The sequence below is a fragment of the Oncorhynchus gorbuscha genome, linkage group LG07, assembly GCF_021184085.1.
Source record: "Oncorhynchus gorbuscha isolate QuinsamMale2020 ecotype Even-year linkage group LG07, OgorEven_v1.0, whole genome shotgun sequence".
NCBI lineage: Eukaryota > Metazoa > Chordata > Actinopteri > Salmoniformes > Salmonidae > Oncorhynchus > Oncorhynchus gorbuscha.
The window spans coordinates 33,819,890-33,836,918 of record NC_060179.1 but is presented as its reverse complement, the minus strand read 5'-3'; positions in this window follow the sequence as shown (position 1 = coordinate 33,836,918).

The following is a 17,029-nucleotide window of genomic DNA, read 5'->3' as shown; positions in this document are numbered from 1 at the left end:
ACCTTGGATCTTGAAGACTGGAGAAAAGGCAGGTAGGATCAGGAGAGAAAAGGACCAGGGCCAGAAAGTACAGAAACAGGACACCAAACCAGGCAAGTAGAAGTTGACTTCAGACAGCTGGATGATAAATAGAGGGGCTCAGGATCCCTCATACAGTGGGGAGGAAGCAGCAAACCGAAACATGCACGGTAGCGGGCTAATACCTCTTTCCTCCCTGCAAATGTAGGCTATTCCAGTCCTCATGGGCCTGATTGGTGTTACACTTTCCCCCCCATCCCTAGCAAACACAGCTGATTTAGACTAATTGCATTCTATACTGAAGATCATGATTAGTTGATTATTGGAGTCAGGTGTGTTAGCTAGGGCAAAAGTGACACCAATCAGGCCCCAAGAACTAGAGTTGCCCAGGACTGTTGACTAGACCCCCCCCCCCATGTAATGTGTTTGACACCCCTGCGCTAAGGGCACAAGTAGCTCACTACACATTATCACAAGGATGGAAGGCTCAAGTTCTGCTCCTTCCTCCCTGTGTGAACCTAGTGAAGCCAATGCAAGCTCTAAAGGTGCAAGTAGCTCACTATACATCAACACAGTGAAAGAAGTCTCCAAATTGCTGCTCATTCCCCCCTGTGTGACCTGGGTGAAGCCAATGCAGCCTCTAAGGCAGGGTACCCCCCCCCAAACATTTCACATTTTAAGTTTTAACCCTAAACTGGCACACCTAACTCAATTAGTCAACTAATCATCAAGTCTTTGACTAATTGATAAATTAATCAGGTGTGCCAGTTTAGCATTAACTCAAATGTGAAACGTCTTGAGGGGGGGCAAGGACAGGGGGAAACCCTGCTCTAAGGGACCACACACTGAATGTGGATCTCCTGTTAGTTGTTCAGTGCTGTGTGGTTTAGGGATCACCCACTGGTGGATGTCTGATTGCTGACATTTTTTGCTGTAGAATTGGTTTGAGCTTCCTTTGCAAATTACAGCCAGCACTCTGTTCAGAGGTGCTAGATACCCTCACCTCTGGGCACAAATAGCTCAATACACATCAACACAGTGAAAAAAAGGCTCCGGTTGCTTCTTCTTCCTCATTAGCAAAGGTTAGATAACTACCTACGCTTAATTGTCCAGCAGAATTCATGTATCCAAAAAAGCCAAAAGATTGCATGAAAAACATACCTTCTCTCTCCCTTGTTGACCTACTACACGTTGTTTCTTTCTCTGCTATTTTCATGTCTGGATTTTGCACATTGGCCGCCTTCTCAACACCGCTCTTTGCGCACCGTTACATGATATCTTCTTGTTTGGTATTATGGCGGTCCCAAACAAATATTGTATTGGCTGTGTGTCAGCCTACTATTCAGTAGTACGAATTCATTACACTTTGTGAGACATTGCCCTACCAACTAACCTCACCACTATTCCACTACTGTGGCCCCGTCTGATCCTACTCCAGGCCAGCAGCCTGGGAGGAGGGGACACTATAGTTCGAAACATCTTGCAACTATTCTGCAGTAAAATCTCATACACCCAAGTACTTCTCTGCAGCTGCCACCACATCTATCCTCTATGATTTACGTTCCATTCCTGCAGTACAATTGACACCATGGATAATTCCAATTAAATAAAAGGACCCTTTTAAATGAAGTGTTACCGATTTGATTGTATATTTTTTTATAAACAATACAAAACATACACATACAATGCAGTCGACTCTACGGAGACCACAGTATAGGCTAGTAGACAGCTAAGCTACACACAATGACAGCTAGCTACATACAACGAAAGCAGTGGTCGGCGCTACTGGGTCCACAGGCAGTACAGCCTAGGCTACTATAGAACACACAAACTTGTAGACAGTGTTACTAACATTATCTAAAAAGATCAGTACACAATAAAAGCTAAAGTGAGCGATACTGAGATCACATGCCGCCTAGTAGTAGACAACTGGCATAATGTAAGCTACAATAAAATCAGTAGTCCACACTCCTGAGACCAGAGTGAGTAAGATTTCCAAAGCATATTATATATCATAGCAAATAACTTAGAGCAGAATGTCCTACCAGACAAATCCCACATTTGCTCATGGCTAGATTGGCTGAGAGAAGGTAGGCTACTGACTGAGTTGGTGATACAGACAAGACTTTAAGGTCACCTCTTCAGTGTCTCTCTTCAGTCACACAGTAGCCATATCATCCTCACTTGTGGTCTAAGAGAACTTCATGTCTGATCCTAAAAAAGAGACCAAATGTGTGCTGTTGTTTTTTTGGGGGACTTTGAAACAAACATCACAGTTTGCTTTATAAACACTCACTGTTTGAATATTATGCTACAAGTGTCAGTGGAAGGTCTTGTCCTATTGGATGGAGATGGAATCATGACCCTGAGTTGCTATTAGAGTTGGCATAACAATGACATAGGAGTTGCCATAAGAGAACATGACAATGACCAAAGTAGCCACCCTTTGCCTTGATGACAGCTTTGCACAATCTTGGCATTCTCTCAACCAGCTTCACCTGGAATGCTTTTCCTACCATCTTGAAGGAGTTCCCACATATGCTGTGCACTTGTTGGCTGCTTTATCTTCACTCTGCGATCTAACTCATCCCAAACCATCTCAATTGGGTTGAAGTCGGGTGATTGTGGAGGCCAGGTCATCTGAAGCAGCACAACAGCCTAATGACCAAACAATTGACCAGTCGACTAATTAGGATCTGCCCTACTACATTCCACATGAAAGACTGGATCCTAATTTGCCTTTAACTGGAAGCCAAGAGAGATTAAGATACATTCAGTTGACATTTATATGGATAGAGCAATGAAGATCTAATCTGGGAGCCCTGTTTTGAGCGAGTTATATCTTTTTTTCCCATGTATTTTTCTGCTGCAGATATTTTGCTCCATATGACTGGACAATACTCTAGGTGTGATAGAATCAAAGCTTGAATCACCCGATTCAGAGTGATGCATGTCACATACTCATAATTGTTTTTCTTGTCATGGCAATGCCCTTAAAAAAAAGAAAAAAAAGGAAAGCTGCACACTCTAGGAGCTCAGATGGAATAATTGAATAACCAACAAGCCAAGCTGTCTTCATCAGGGTGTCAGACCACTTATTCAATTATTGCATCTGAGCTCTCCTGATCTGTTTCAAGTTTACTCCTTTAGCCAGTAACTTGCCTAAACAGGTGTGTGTTTCTTCCGCCTCCAGAATGGCAATGCCCTTACCCATTTTAATTACAATGTTATCTACAGTGCATTCAGAAAGTATTCAGACCCCTTGACTTTTTCCACATTTTGTTGTTACAGCCTTATTCTAAAATGGATTCAATCGTTTTTATCCGCTCATTAATCTACACACGATTTGGACCAAATCAAATACATTTTGTTTTATAAATATTCAACATCAATTTGTTCATGTTAACCCACTCAGACACTGTTCTTAGTTATATTTGTTAAGTCACTATATACTGATGAAGTGCTATACATTGTTGAGTCATCAGCATACATAACCACTCTTGCTTTATTCATTACTGAGAGTAAATCACTAGTAAAGATGGAGTAGAGGAGTCGGCCTTGGAGGCTGCCTTGAGGACGCCACAATGTAAACCTTTACTGTCTGAAAAGGTACTTTTAAATATTTTTAGCGCCTTCTAAATAGATGCAGTAGCTTTCCATGCAGGATAGAGCAACAGACATAAAATCATAACATTTTAGTTTACTTGGCAACAGTTCATGATCAATTACATAAAAAGCAGCACTAAAGTCTAACAACACTGCACCCACTAACTTCCTGTCATCCATACGCGCCAATCATCTGTCATTTGCCCTAAGGCCATACTGGTAGAATACCATTCTCTATTAGCATGCTGGAAACTTCTTATCAGACCATTGCATGAGAAATAATCCTGGATTTGCACAGATGCACTTTTTTCCAATAAATTACTTTATTGTAAACTATTAGGACCAGTGAAGGCAGATTTGTTTTCTTCCATAGGTAGTGGAATGACCTTTGACTTTTTCCATATTTCTGGGCACACCCCACACATCAAGCACCAATAACAAATATGACAACTTGGGGTGAAGATGTGGTTTAACGCTAAGCAATTTGCCGTCAAGATTAGGCTACCATTATTTCAGATCGTGAAATGTGGGACGTCTGTAAAATAAATAAACTTGGACCAGATTGATGCGCTCGCCCCACTATTTATAGTTTATTTTTGTATTATTTTGTAACTTATGTGAAGGAAAATTGTTTCGTGGTATCCAATTGTTTAGTAGCTACTATCTTGTCTCATCGCTACAACTCCCGTACGGGCTCGGGAGAGACAGTTGAAAGTCATGCGTCCCCCTATACACAACCCAACCAAGCCGCCCTGCTTCTTAACACAGCGCGCATCCAACCCGGAAGCCAGCCGCACCAATGTGTCGGAGGAAACACTGTGCACCTGGCAACCTTGGTTTGGCGCACACTGTGCCCGGCCTGCCACAGGAGTTGCTGGTGCGCGATGAGACACGGATACCCCTACCGGCCAACCCCTCCCTAATGACGCTAGGCCAATTGTACGTCGCCCCACGGACCTCCCGGTCGCAGCCAGTTACGACAGAGTCAGGGCGTGAACCCAGAGTCTCTGGTGGCACAGCTGGCTCTGCAGTATAGCACCCTTAACCACTGCACCACCCGGGAGGCCCATAGGAAAAACATTGTTTTGAGCTCAAAAAGCAGTAGTAGCATTATGCAAATCAGGGAACAAAATGAACCAATATGGTTCAATTGCAGACCGCAATCCGGGGCGTTTCTTGATAAGGGTATTCCTTGATATCAGGAAATGCCCGCTGGTGCCTGCCATTGGTCAGTCCATTGATATCAGGAAACATCCATTGATATCAGGAACGTTCCATTGGTCGTCCCATTGATGCCTGCCATTGGTCAGTTCCTGCACTGTCCCACACTGTTTATATTAAGGAGACTTCCTGATTTCCAATCTCTAAAGCACTTGTTTTAAAGAAGTGCTTTAGATATAATAGGAATTGCATTTTTTGACTGTGTTTGGATGGCACGAGGTGCAAACCTAATTTAGCATAATGAGCATTTAACATTTTGTAACACTGTGAAACAGCACTAATAAACTTGCCACTTTAAACTTTTACTCTAGTCCAACACCTCAAAATCTTATTACATAGCCTACAACAAACATATTAGAGTCAATTACAGAGTTACCAGTAATACAGTTTACTGAACATTACATTGTGCTGCAGGGCCAGAGAGCATAGATTTAGGAAAATGCTGAGAAACTGCTGCTCCAATAGAAATATCTGATCAGGCCTCTCGAATGGGACAGCGGTCTAAGGCACTACAGACTCAGGTTCGATCCCAGGCTGTGTCGAAGCCGGCCATGACCGGGAGTCCCATAGGGCGGCGCACAATTGGCCCAGCGTCGTCCGGGATAGGGGAGGGTTTGGCCTGGGGGGGGCTTTACTTGGCTCATACGCTCTAGCGACTCCTTGTGGCGTGTCGGTGCCTGCAGGCTGACTTCGTTCGTCAATTGAATGGTGTTTCCTCCTACATATTGGTGTGGCTGGTTTCCGGGTTAAGCGGGCGGGCGCGTGTTGTTTAGGAGGACGCATGACTCAACCTTCGCCTGTCCCAGGTCTGTTGGGGAGTTGCAGTGATAAGACTGGATTGCAATTGGATATCATGAAATTGGGTAAGATAAAAAATATATATAATCAGCCTATTCAGTAGTGTCATGGTGGCATTAGCTACCTTGTTGAGTCTCCTGGTTTGGAAACCTCTCTGACAGGGTCCTATTGTCATGGAGCTGGAGACCTAATGTTACCAAGGCTGTGATCACCTGGATTCCAGTCCCAGTCAACACCTGGATTCCATTCCTGGATTCCTGTATTCCATTCCAGTCCCTCACTCCTTATTTTAGCATGTCTAGACACCCCTCAAAGTAGTGTTGTGTTGGTTTTGGATGCAACCCATATACTCTAGCACTGATTCCTTTCAAGGGCTCTGTGTCTCTCTTCCTCTCATCGACCAGGGCTAGAGCTGAACCCTGCTAATCAGGTCTAACTCGTCTTCCTGTGGGTGATGTAACTTTCTGTAGCTACTGTCCTCTTTAGGCGATCCAGAAAGTGCGCAGTAAGAGTGACCCATCACTTTGCTGAAGGAACACATGCTGTCCAACAACATGGCTTCTGTGGAGGAGATCAAAGTACACACACCTTCACCAACACACACACACACACACACAGGTGGTTCAAGTACTCCAATACATTTTTTATTTGGTCTTTTATCTTCTTTCCTTCCTTCCTACAGGAGATAGATGTATAGATCAGGAAGGTGATCGAGGATGCGGCCCAGTTTGCGATCCCTGAACCTGAACCGCCATTGGATGAGCTCTGCAACCACATATTTGCCAACAAACCGCCCATGGAGGTCGGCGAGACCACCCCTGGGTCAAACTTAAGTCTGTCAGCTAGACACACACACATGCACACACCTGGACCAAACTATAGTCCATCAGCTACACATCCCCTCTGAAACACCAACCCCTGGGTGAAAGTCTACTCCTCTCTTTTCCTTCTCTCTTCTCTTTTCGCTCATTAGTTCCCTAAACGCACAATAGGATATGAGATTGTGACCCTGTAGGTCAGAGTTCAGTCTGTAGCAGCATTGTAAACCAGTTCATCACTTCTGAGCTTGTGATGTCACTGGTATTTATTCACAATATGTACTGTATTGCATATAATATGTTGTTTTATGTCAGAGTTGGTATTCTCCTGATACTGAGGGATCTGTCTGTGAATGGGAAGTGAATTGCATTGGGCAGGGTTTTGTTCCAGCCCAACACTAACACACCTGATTCAACATATATTTTTTTATTTTTTTTATTTTACCTTTATTTAACCAGGCAAGTCAGTTAAGAACAAATTCTTATTTTCAATGACGGCCTAGGAACAGCGGGTTAACTGCCTGTTCAGAGGCAGAACGACAGATTTGTACCTTGTCAGCTCGGGGGTTTGAACTTGCATCCTTCCGGTTACTAGTCCAACGCTCTAACCACTAGGCCACCCTCAAGGACTGGAATCCAGGTGATCAACCTCTCATCCTCATCAATACTTTACTTAGCTGTATCAGGTGTGTTCATGTTGATACACTGTATGTAATTTACAAAGCTTGCACACCCTATATCTCTCCAGGACCAGGGTTGTCCACCCCTGGCTTGGGGAGTGTGTGGGGGCTCTGGGTTAGACCAAGTACTACTCGGTACTGTAGAATCAAATGTTATTTGTCACATGCGCTGAATACAACAGGTATTCAACCTTACAGGGAAATGCTTACTTACAAGCCCTTAACTGACATTGTAGTTTTAAGAAAATACCTTTAGAAAGTAGGAGATAAGAATAACAAATAGCAACTGTAAAAAACAATGGCGGGGCTATATGTAGGGGGTACCGGTAAAGTCAATGTGCAAGGCACCGGTGTCGAGGTAATATATACATGTAGGTAGAGTTATTAAAATTACTATACATATACATAGGCAATGCAGATAGTCTGGGTATCCATTTGATTAGATGTTCAGGAGTCTTATGGCTTGGGGGTGGAAGCTGTTTAGAAGTCTCTTGGACCTAGACTTGGCGCTCCGGTACTGCTTGCCGTGCAGTAGCAGAGAGGACAGTCTATGACCAGGGTGGCTGGAGTCTTTTACAATTTTTAGGGGCTTCCTCTGACACCAACTGGTATAGAGGTCCTGGATGGCAGGGAGCTTGGCCCCAGTGATGTACTGGGCCGTACGCACTACCCTCTGTAGCGCCTTGCGGTCAGAGGACGGGCAGTTGCCATACCAGGCAGTGGTGCAACCCACTTTATGACTGTTTGTGTTTATTAAGTTTTTCTGACCGACATGCTATTGTTGCACTTTGACTTGATAAACTTAACAGACACCAGACTGCAAGTAATGGTAGTCTATTTGTCTGTCCTGCTCTCTTCCTCTCCTTCTCTTCCTCATTGTCCGACTCCCTCGCTCCGTGAGGAGACAATACTGATTGAAGCACTGTGAAAACTGAAGCGTCTGTATGATCTGAACGACTGAAAGATTGTCGTACAGTTTGACGTGATTTGACCGAAGCAGTAAAGTTGGCGGAGACTTGGTGAGTGCATTTCCCCGCTCCCTCCGTCACCACGAATCTCAGAATGAACTAGTCATAACTCATAACTAGTGCTTATAACTAGTGTTTATATATCCATTTTTAAATTTCATTTAGCTAGGCAAATCAGTTAAGAACGAATTCTTATTTACAATGAAGGCCGAGCAAAAGGCAAAAGCCCTCCTGCGGGGATTGCTGGCTGGGATAAGAAAATATAAATTAATGAAAATATAGGACAAAACACACATCACGACAAGAGAGACAGCACTACATAAAGAGAGACCTAAGACGACAACATAGCATGGCAGCAACACATGACAACACAGCATGGTAGCAACACAACATGACAACAACATGGCAGCAGCACAACATGGCAGCAGAACAAAACAGGGTACAAACGTTGTTGGGCAGAGACAACAGCACAAAGAGCAAGAAGGTAGAGACAACAATACATCACACAAAGCAGCCACAGCTGTCAGTAAGTGTCCATGATTGAGTCTTTGAATGAATAGATTGAGATAAAACTGTCAAGTTTGAGTGTTTGTTGCAGCTCGTTCCAGTCTCTAGCTGCAGCAAACTGAAAGAAAAGAAGAGCGACCCAGGGATGTTTGTGCTTTGGGGACATTTAACAGAATGTGACTGGCAGAACAGGATTTGTATGTGGAGGATGAGGGCTGCAGTAGATATCTCAGATAGGAGGGAGTGAGGCCTAAGGGTTTTATAAATAAGCATCAACCAGTGGGTCTTGCGACAGGCATACAGAGATGACCAGTTTACAGAGGAGTATAGAGTGCAGTGATGTGTCCTATAAGGAGCATTGGTGGCAAATCTGATGGCCGAATGGTAAAGAACATCTAGCCGCTGGAGAGCACCCTTACCTGCCGATCTATAAATTACTTCTCCGTAATCTAGCATGGGTAAGATGGTCAACTGAATCAGGGTTAGTTTGGCAGCTGGGGTGAAAGAGGAGCGATTACAATAGAGGAAACCAAGTCTAGATTTAACTTTAGATAAACATTGGCAGTTTGGATAGCTGAAGTTTATTTTTGTCAGCGTTAGACTTTGGTAATGCTTTCAACGGTCGTTCAATGAACTTTATTGCTGTTAACTCTGTAATTTCTCTTTTTATCCTGTGCACTCAATGACTGTGTGTGTCCTAAATTGAGGCCAGGAATATAGTCTCTTCTCTACAGACGTCCCCATGTCGAACTTGTTGTTCTCACAGATGAAGATACATGGCAACTTCCACAGAGCCGCCATGTTGAAAGACTCAAAGATCTGGCCCTGACTGAATGTCATTTATAACTGCTTAATTTAATGAAGCATTTATAAAGTTACATTGTTCAAAAATCTATGTCTACAGTATATATCAACGATTTTACAGTCCACAAATTGGTAGTACCAATCCCAGATTGTCTCTTTAAATAAACAAGGTAAAATAGATTTAGGCCTACACGTCATCATATTATGTAAAGTGGTCACATAACTCCATATCTCACCACTGTTTTATTGTGACTCTGTAAATGAGTCACAATAGTTGGATAGTCCGCTAAAGACTTCTTCTCACAAAATTTGAGGCTGTACAATGCGGTGTTTCGATAGCCTCGTCTATCTTCGTTAGGTGACCTCATGACGCCATCTTGTGAACAGCCACGGTGATGGTTCCATGTGTTCTCACTAGAATATTCCCTGAATCTGACTCCAGGCACACTGTGGGACTGTCTGTAGGGTCTGTGCCCAACTTTATTACCATGTGCTGCCGAGTGAGGGATGTAAACATTATCACTAAACGCACATATCAAAGCACTGTCAGAATTATGCATACAACAAATAACCTACATGACCAAACGTATGTGGAACATCTCATTCAAAAATCATGAGCATTAATATGGAATTGGCCCCCCTTTGATGCTTAACCAGCTTCCACTCTTCTGGGAAGTCTTTCCACTAGATGTTGGAACATTGCTGCCGGGACTTGCTTCCATTCAGCCACAAGAGCATTAGTGAGGTCGGGCATTGATGTTGGGCGATTATAGGTCTGGCTTGCAATCAGCTTTCCAATTCATCCCAAAGGTGTTCGATGGGTTTGAGGTCAGGTCTCTGTGCAGGCCAGTCTCTTTGTGCACGGGGGCATTGTCATGCTGAAACTGGGAAGGGCCTTCCCCAAGCTGTTGTCACAAAGTTGGAAGCACAGAATTGTAAAATTTCCCTTTACTGGAACTAAGGAGTCTAGCCCAAACCATGAAAAACAGCTCCAGACCATTATTCTTCCTCCACCAAACTTTACAGTTGGCACTATATATTGGGGCAGGTAGTGTTGTCCTGGCAGCCGGCAAATTCAGATTCGTCCATTGGACTGCCAAATGGTGAAGCGTGATTCATCACTCCAGAGAACGCGTTTCCACTGCCTCAGAACTTTACACCACCCCAGCCGACGCTTGGCATTGTGCATGGTGATCTTAGGCTTGTGTGCAGCTGCTCGGACAAGGAAACCCATTTCATGAAGCTCCCGATGAACAGTTATCGTGCTGACATTGCTCCCAGAGGCAGTTTGGATCTCGGTAGTGAGTGTTGCAACTGAGGACAGGCGCTTCAGCAATCGGTGGTCCCGTTCTGTGAGCTTGTGTGGCCTACCACTTCGCGGCTGAGCTGTTGTTGCTCCTAGATGTTTCCACTTCACAATAACAGCACTTACTGTTGACCAGGGCACCTCTAGTAGGGCAGAAATGTTATGAACTGTCTTGTTGTAAAGGTGGCATCCTATGACGGTGCCACATTGAAAGTCACTGAGCTCTTCAGTAAGGCCATTCTACTGCCAATGTTTGTCTATGAAGAATGCATGGCTGTGTGCTCGATTTTATACACCTGTCAGCAACGGGTGTGGCTAAAAAAGCTGAATCCACAAATTTGAAGGGGTGTATCCACATACTTTTGTATATATAGTGTATCTTAGTATTCCAGAAGTCTAACTTTTAGCGAATACAAAATATAGGCTGCATCACATCCGGACGTGATTGGGAGTCCCATAGGATGGTACACAATTGGCCCAGCATCGTCCGGGTTTAGCCGGGGTAGGCCGTCATTGTAAATAAGAATTTGTTCTTAACTGACTTGCCTAGTTAAATAAACATTTTTAAAAAATGTAAAACGCTCTTAACAGTTTACAACTTAATGTTATTAGCTACAGTTGAAACCTGTTAAAAAGTTCTAGCGTACATCAGCTGACCGACTCTTCGGGAACATTAATGCGAATGTCATAATACCCATAAAACTTTGTGGTCAAACACGGAAGTGGTTACAGTCATTTTTTCACAATTCATTTTTCCCATTGGATATAGATATACGGGTTGGGGGGGTGGGCAGTCTGTAACCAGTATATAAGGGAACTAAACAGGACTGCCCCGTTAGAGCTCCTGACAGACGTTCACTATGGTGCATCAAGTTTGTTGGAACCTCTCCAGCACGCTGATAATTAACAATGATTAATTTAAGATTGACTGAGTGTCCCTGTGTAAGTATTTCCACGACAGTACCCTAATGTCCTATGCCACTCTCACGTTGAAGATGTCTCCATGATTCTGGGCCATCATATTTTCAATCTTCTGCAGGAGCTCAGCAACCTGTGTGCTGTCCTCTTCCACCAACTTGTTGTTGAAGTCATGGTATCTGTTCTCACACTTCTCCAGGAGCCCCTGGAATGCCTCTCCTGCCCCCTGAAGGTAGTCCTCGATCCTCCTCTGACAACTCAACAGGTCAGCACGGGTGAACAGCAGAATGGTCTGTCTCCAGATCCTCTCACCAAACAGCCTCTCTAATCGCCTGGAGGCACACTGGTTCCATTCTGGGTCCAGACACACTTATACAACCAGCAGGAGGGCAAGGGAACCAGTCTTAGGGCTGTTCCAACCAACACTGCGACATGCTACATTCAGGATACTATTACTAGTAGTAAGAGTAGCATCTTCAGTAGAGAGGGGGTCCCAGCGGGGAGTGTCCACCACTGTGACAAGTCTGCAAATGACAACCCCCTTCCTCTGCTTGTGGCTCTCTGTGTTTGTTGTGGCATTAAATATTTGTTTCCCCAGGATGATGTTGCCAGCTGAGATTTTGCCAGTCGACTGTTCACCAAACAAAATGATTTCCAACTCCGACATATTGCAAACTAATACGTGGTATTCTGAAGAAAGGTTACACAAATCCACATGAGCAAGTGTAGGCTATAAACAGACGTTGGTAGTTTGTTGCTTGTTTGGTGCAAAGTCATCACAATGAATGTGTATCTATTCTATTTAGTTCTAATGTAATCCTATTATACAGTTGAAATATAGGGCATAACGCAAAGGTTTAAAGAACATGGCAAATAACAGTGGTAACCTGTCACGACTTCCGCCGAAGTCGGTCCCTCTCCTTGTTCGGGCGGCATTCAGAGGTCGATGTCACCAGATGTCACCAGCCTTCTAGCCATCGCCGATCCATCAATGGTCCGTTATTGTGGGCTAGTTTATTGTGTTTTATATATTTGAATTATTGAGTAAAGTACGTTCCTTACTCATATCCGCTGTCCTGCGCCTGACTCTTCCACACCAGCTACACACAGGTCACTTACATAACCTCCCAATGGCAGCCATTTCATATTGTCCCGCTGTGTCCTCTAATCACTCTAATCTGCAGTTGACTATAACAATTATAGTCAAATTATATTACACTACAACACCCACATACAAATGCCTTTAAAAACTATTAGGCCCTTTTAGTAGCTCTAAAGTAGTCTGGCTGACACCAGCTCGTGTCACGTCTGCCTGACTAGCTTTACAGGTCTATGCCGACTATTGTAGGGTAGTGGGATAGGACAAATGAAAATACACTTACACTGAAAAAAATCTTACAAACCTGTCCTTTTAGTTTTTCAGCCTCCCAGAAGTAGACAATTGAAAGGATTGACCCACAAGGTACAATGGCAGACGGAGAACTTTTGATCTAATAGGCTATGAATGACAGCAATGGATCTGAAAAGAACACAAACAAATCTGGGACCAGGCAAGGCAACTATGCCCTTTAAAAGGCCCCTTTAAGTGTGGAACGTCTATCTGTGTAGTATAATATATAATATGAAAGGTATGCCATGACATGGTAATGACACATTTTACTTATTGCTAAATTAATCTTGGGAAATAACAAATAGTAATGACTAATTACAATAATAATAATAATAATAACAATAATAATACATATAATGTCGCCGGGAGGATGGCTGCTGTATTATGTGGTCCTTACCAACTGTGCTATTTCGTTCGTTTTTTTTCACGTTGTTTAAAAAAAATAAGTTACACTTATTTTGTCATGACTTCTGTTATTTTACTGTTGCTCGTTAATTATTTGTTATATTTCAAATATTTTTTCCTTAAACCTACATTGTTGGTTAAGGGCTTGTAATTAAGCATTTCACTGTAAGGTCTACCTGTTGTATTCGCCGTACGTGTCAAATAACTTTTGATTTGATTTTTATCAACAAAGTCTGCCCTGGGCTTGCTATCCCTGTGCTTGCACAAAAGGACATCCCGGTTGTTTGGTATATCTTCTATCTGCTCTTTTGCAAAATAAGAAAGCCACATTGGCCTATTTATACTGCCATCTTGTGGTAGTATAAATAATTCATTTAAAAATATATATTTAACCTTTATCTCACTAAGCATGTCAAGAAATCCTTATTTACAATAACCACCTACCCCGGCCATACCCGGATGACACTGGGCCTATTGTGCGCCGCCCCAAGGGACTCCCAATCACGGCCGGTTGTGATACAGTCTGGAATCTAACATTCGGGAGCCCAGAACACTAAATCAGTGGTTCCCAAACTTGTTATAGTTCCGTACCCCTTCAAACGTTCAACCTCCAGCTGCGTACCCACTCTAGCACCAGGGTCAGCGCACGCTCAAATGTTGTTTTTAGTCATCATTGTAAGCCTGCCACAAACATACGCTATACGATACATTTATTAAACATAAGAATGGGTGTAAGTTTGTCACAACCCGGCTCGTGGGAAGTGACAAAGAGCTCTTATATGACCGGGGCACAAATAATCATATAATAATGATTAATAATTTAGCTCTTTATTTAGCCATCTTAAATATATAACCTTATTTGTTCATCGAAAATTGTAAATAACTCACCACTGGTTCATGAGAAGGGTGTGCTTGAAAGGATGCGCATAACTCTGCAATGTTGGGTTGTATTGGAGAGTCTCAGTCTAAAAATAATCTTCCACACAGTCTGTGCCTGTATTTAGTTTTCATGCTGGTGAATGCCGAGAATCCACTCTCACATAGGTTGCAAATGGCATCAGTGTTTTAACAGTGCGATTTGCCAAAGCAGGATATTCTGGGCGCAGCCCAATCCAGAAATGTGGCAGTGGCTTCTGATTAAATGATATTTTCACAGAACCGCTAGTTGCAATTTCGACGAGGCTCTCTTGTTCAGATATTGGTAAATGGACTGGAGGCAGGGCATGAAAGGGATAACGAATACAGTCGTTTGTGTCATCCGTTTCGGGAAAGTACCTGTGTAATTGGGCGCCCAACTCACTCAGGTGCTTCGCTATGTCACATTTGATATTGTCCATATGTTGTCCTTGTTAAGGCAGACAGAGAAGAGCTCAAACTTCTTAATCATAGCCTCAATTTTGTCCCGCATTTTGAATATAGTTGCGGAGAGTCCCTGTAATCCTAGATTCAGATCATTCAGACAAGAAACAACACCCAGATAGGCCAGTCGTGTGAGAACTCGTCATCATGCAAGCGGTCAGACAAGTCAAAATTATGGTCAGCAAAGAAAACTTTAAAGTGAGCTGCTGTTGGTTGGTTCCAAAGCTATAAACATGCATTTATTAATGTCTACACTTGTTTTCCCCACGTTTATTCCATTACAGTCACCTTAATACATACTTTGAAATGTTATGTGATCTAAACTTTTATTTTTAAATGTCAACTGCCCCTTAGAATCAACTGCTCTGGTTTTAAACGGTCTATGTGGCATCGATATGAGTCAGAAACATACATTCTAGTGTCAAAATTGACTGCAAAGTATAAATAGCATCATTTTGGTCATGAAGTCAGTCTTGTCCCAAACAGAGTTTTGTAAGTGAGTTCATCCGATTTAATGAGGGTTGGGTTTGGGTTATGATCGTGCCCACTAACACGAGAAAAGCAGCTGTGCTGATTACGAGAAAAGCAGCTGTGCTGATTGCGCTCTATCAGCTGCACGTGCTCTATCCAATCACAGCAGCCAGAACCTCCAGATAGTGATACAGACATACCCTATACGCAGCGCCTCAGACTTGTTTACATAAGACAACGCTCGCCAATGTTATGTTGAAATAACAGTTAGCCCTAAGCCCTTATTTATAGAGTGGCCACTTGCTGATGTGTTTGATAGGGATCACTTGAATCTGCCACTTTCTGTGGAAAAAAATGTGAATTTAGACATTCAGAGCGCACGTGTATCCCAAATGCAATTTGTCAAAATTCCAAAATCCATTTGTGAGCATCTTGTGTCCCTCTGGACCAGTTTTGTAACACGATTCGCTATGAAACACTATCAGACAGACACACACTCTGGTAATAGATATAGTGAGAAACTTGTAAAAATACAAGACGGCGCCAAAGCACAGCACACACATCGCCACTCGCCAATGACTTGATATGCTGAATGTAGCCTGGCTGCTCAATGTGCCTGCTAGCTACTACTTTATAGCTTAATTGACAAATAGGTATGATACTTTAGCTAGCTAGCAAATGATTTTGTGCATGGATAAAGTGTGTAGTTTTTGCTTTATTCATAATAGTTTGACAGCTTGTCACACCCTGATCAGTTTCACCTGTCCTTGTTATTGTTTCCACCCCCTCCACGTGTCGTTTGTTTTTCCAAGTGTATTTATCCCTGTGTTTCCTGTCTCTCTGTACCAGTTTGTCTTGTATGTCCAAGCCTACCGGTGGTTTTCCCATTTTCTTGTTTTGCCTTTTCTCCTTTTTCTAGTCATCCCGGATTTGACCATCGCCTGTTCTGGACTCTGTACCCGCCTGCCTAACCATTCTGCCTGCCCTGACCCTGAGCCTGCATGCCACTCTGTACCTCCTGGACTCTGATCTGGTTATGACCTTTTACCTGTCCACGACCATTCTCTTGCCTATTCCCTTTGGATTTATTAAACATCTTAAACTCCAACCATCTGCCTCCTGGGTCTGTGTTTGGGTCTTGCCTAGTGTCATGATACAGCTTGCAGATGAAGTTGTAGACATGTTATTGTTCTCATAAATCAGTCCTGAGTGTGCAGGGACTTTTCTGACTTGATAGACTGACAAATTTTCCATGCAATTTTTTTTACTTGAGAAATACTGCACCAAACACCTAATTCTGAAGATTTTTAGGAAGTGTATGAGGCTGTTGTTGCTACGGTGACTCAGGAGGGACAAACAGTACCTGTTAGGGTACAATCACATATCAATGAGCTAGATTTTTCATCGGATGTATAAATCTGAATGGGTGATGGGAGGAAACCCAGTGACTAGCAGTGGGAGATGATGGAGCGAGATGGATTTTGGCCAACATCCTGCAAATTTTCTCATTGATGAAACATTTCACCTCAATACCGTTTTCTGTTCCCTAAACTAGAATATGTTACAAACATTGTGGACTTTATTTGGAATATAAGTGTTTATTTGGAATACAAGGGTGAGTTATTGTTATTGCACACACTCACTTCACAGCGTAGGCATTCCCTAACGGAAATATGCAAATACATGCTAGAAGGCGCCAACAAGAAATCACTAGCTCGTGCTTGGCTCTGCCTACCTCCTTGCTTCTTCTGCCTAGGCCC